Below are 4,065 nucleotides of genomic sequence, written 5' to 3'. Positions count from 1 at the left end.
CGGAAAATACTGAACTCGAAAATGAAGATTTGGCCCTGTCTGACTACCCCCTGAAGCAGATCTTAGTGTCTCTTAATGGCATTATTATCTCCCCCTTCTTGCTCTTTAACATATAAATTACAACATAAACATAAATGAATGTTTAAGGGAACTACTAACTACAAAATGATAAATGCTGTTTCTGATACTAAAATGTAGACTTTCACGGCCGGAAATATCATGTCCATTATAATTATCCGGGCTGTTATGCCGTGGTCGGTTGATGAATTCTGTGTCGATTCCCAACGTTTCGGCTCCGACTGCGGGAGACATCTTCAACGGGGTCCGTAGGTCGATGGAAGGTCCAACACACCCACTGGCTCACGCAGTAGCGAGATACAGATATGATTGATCACTTGCGCAAATCTGCCCTTTTTTATGGCTATGCGATCTAATATAAATAATGTGACTGACTGATATCACTTTCGTATCAAACACTAGAAGACACTACTTTCAAAGATGATCTACAGTGGTGTGCAACCTCAGAGGAAATAAAACGTACGTGATCACAGCTGTTTAGCTTTATAGCCCTAATATGCCGAAGCAATTAGCCATATCACCGCATATACTGCGTCTGGTGCGTTGGAGTGGCGGTTCTCGTACACGTCTGCGACGATGGAAGAACTCCAGCCACAAATAAAAACTCTTTCAAACATCAGGACTGCAGAAGGCAGTCCTCTGACTAGTATAATATAATACTGTCTTCTCTCTTCTGTGTTGTACAGAAAAGAAACGCCAACTCCCAGCCAGAAGGACGGAATTCAGATAATGTCTCTACGTGAGTATAGGCAGAAGAAGTGCTATAAATCACTGAACGTTGCATACTCAACGACAACTCTCTACCTGGAGGCTGTCCATAATCGTATGAGTTCGCAACAGTACAGTGCCTATCCATTCTAACTATAAAACCTCCTGAGAGAAAAGACTAAAAAAATGGCTCTGAGCACTATGGGACTTAACATCTGTGGTCATCAGTCCCCTAGAACTTAGAACTACTTAAACCTAACTAACCTAAGGACATCACACACATCCATGCCCGAGGCAGGATTCGAACCTGCCACCGTAGCAGTAGCGTGGTTCCGGACTGAAGCACCGAGACACGCTCGGCCACTGCTGCCGGCCAGAGCAGAGACAACAAGTCCGTCTGTACCAACAATAGCTGATACTGAGCGACCGTCAAACACGGACGCTCAAAACGGAAGACCACCTTCTCTCCACTACTGGCTTACCAGAAAAGCTCGGCTCCCCTCCCTTGCAACTGCAGAAGGCGAATCATATACTCGAAACCACTGAATATTCTTCGTCTCTACCGATTCTTCCGAACGCCGACCAACCATATTTTAGTCTTTTGTCATCCAGTGTGGAAAGTTTGCGAGGAAATACCTATACCCGTTAACTAGGAACTCATACAATGATAGGCATCTCATATGGGCTTGTAAATCACCTGCATTCTTTTGGTAACGATATATCTACTGTATATATTAAAAGTTCTTTTCTGAATTTTTTTCGTCCAAACCACGTCATTTCTTAGGTTGGTTGCTTGATTTGCGGGAGGGACCAAACAGCGAGAACATCGGTCCCATCGGATTAGGAAAGGATGGGGAAGGAAGTCAGCCGTGCTCTTTCACAGGAACCATCCCGGTATTTGCCTGAACCGATTTAGGGAAATGACGGGAAAGCTAAATCAGGTTGGCCGGACGCGAGTTTGAACCGTCGTCCTCCCGTATGAGAGTTCAGTGTGGTAACCACAGCGCCATCTTCCTCAGTCATTTCCTTGTTATCTATGCTTCATGCAGCAGCAGGCTGCTACGTCGCAATCTTGCTGTAACTTGTTCATCCTAACTGCGGCACATGAATATTCTGACGCATAAGAGGCAACCCACTGGATTTCGTCCGTAGTTTCAAAACCTTAGGAATAAGCATTCTCTGTTCACATGAAATCGCGTTTCAGATGGAGGAAGGTAACGCGACGGTTACTGTTACGGACGAATTTTACTTTCTCACTATACAAGGAGCGTCTGAGAAGTTCGGTGAATGAACTCAGAGAACAAAGGAAAGAAGAGTTACAGACAAAATATCTTTACTGGTCTACAAAGTATTCACTATTAGCTGTGAACCACTTGTGATATCAGTTGCAAATCTGCTGTAAACTTTCAGAAATTGCTTCTTGTAGAATCACTCGAAGCACCGTAGTCACGCGTTGTCGGACATCCGCACCACTACAGGAGATGAGACCTGGGGCTGCCAACACGACCCGGAGAGCAAGGGACAGTCAATGGCATGGTGTTCATCGTCTTCACCGCCTCCTTCGGCTTGAAATTCATTGTGCATCAGACACTTGTTGTCGGAAAAGGCGAGAAAAAAATGGTTCAAATGGCTCTGAGCACTATGGGACTTAACATCTGAGGTCATCAGTCCCTAGAACTTAGAACTACTTAAACCTAACTAACCGAAGGACGTCTCACACATCCATGCCCGGGGCAAGATTCGAACCTGCGACCGTAGCGGTCGCGCGGTTCCAGACTGAAGCACCTAGAACCGCTCGACCACAGCGGCCAGCTGAAAAGGCGATAGACATCGTCTTAATCTTCTATTTTGCAGGCGACCGTTTTTTGGCAGAAATTCATGTTGGATCAAACTCTTGCTGTCGAAAAAGGCGATTGATATCGTCTTAATCCTAGATTTTGTCAGGAAGCTACTTTTGGGAGGCTGGGAAGACGATGAACACCATGCCACTGACTGTCCCTTCCTCTCCGGGTCGTGTTGGCAGCCCCAGGTCTCATCTACTGTAGTGGTGCGGATATCCTACAATGCTTGACCACGGTGTTTCGAGCCATTCCACAAAAACCGGTTGCTGACAGCTTCCAACGGCTTTACAACCGATGTCAGAAGTGTGTTGTAGCTAATGGTGATTACTCTGAAGGCCAGTACAGGTATTTCTTTGTGACTTTTTGTTTCCTTTATTTCCTGAGACCATTCACGGAACTTTTGACTTGCACATTGCTTTACAGAACACTCTGCACTTTACTAAGATATTAGGTGGAAATGGTATTCTTACTTGCATTCTGATCTGAAAGGTTCAGTTATTGTTTTATGCTTAGGATCAATGATTACCTGTCTGACGGGACATCCTCATTTGCACTGCTGGAAGCTGGAAGCCGAAAGCAAACACGTTATTCAATTCTTGCAAAGTTTCTTGACGAACCATTAATCATTTACTGTATGGAAAGAAGCTATACAAAATCAATTTTCGTCGCTCTTAGATTATGTAAGCGCTTGTATATGTTTCTTCTGTTAAATATACAAGGTCAGATTGCGTTATCACATTATTTACAAGGGTATAAAGATTCACAATTACTGCATATCTAAAAAGTATACGGCTTTCTTTCGCTGCTCATTGGTGTAGTGCAGTTTTGTAAAACACATAAAAATCAAGACAGTTTACCAAACATCTTTCTGCTGTTACAGCTCGACTGTTTCGTAAAGCTACACTTTTACATGAGCAGAACATATGCTGAATCACTATGCCCGTTCTCGTACTAGTAGAGTTGTCTTTCTATTTTGTATATTTGTTGTATGATCTTAGTTTCTGATAAGAGGGATAAAGTAAGCAAAGGTCCTTTATTATGGAATAGAAGAATAAACTCTTTCACCTCTCCCACTAGCGTGTCGTTCTCAAACTTGATTTTAAGCAAGACGTTATTCTTCTCTCTGCTACTCTTCATCACCTTCGTGTCTCGTTTGCTTATCCTTAAACTACGTTCCGTCCTCTCTATGCTGATCATACCTATCAAGAGGTCGGTCTCCTAACACTTCCTGATACGGGCTATGTCGCCTGCGAGCCATAGCGTTAGTACATTTTCCCCTTGCACTGTTATTCTTCTTCTGAAATTTCCTTTCTCTTTTCCCATTGCTTCTCCAACTTATCGGAAATGGAGTAGTGATGACCCTTTCTTACGTTGTTTTTAACGTGTCCTACTTAACCTTTTTTATTGCTTCCACTTTCGTTTTTGGAATTAAATTGCT

This window comes from Schistocerca americana, chromosome 5 (assembly GCF_021461395.2).
Source record: "Schistocerca americana isolate TAMUIC-IGC-003095 chromosome 5, iqSchAmer2.1, whole genome shotgun sequence".
NCBI classification, from domain to species: Eukaryota; Metazoa; Arthropoda; class Insecta; order Orthoptera; family Acrididae; genus Schistocerca; species Schistocerca americana.
The sequence above is the reverse complement of the archived record's forward strand: the minus strand, read 5'-3'. Positions refer to the sequence as shown.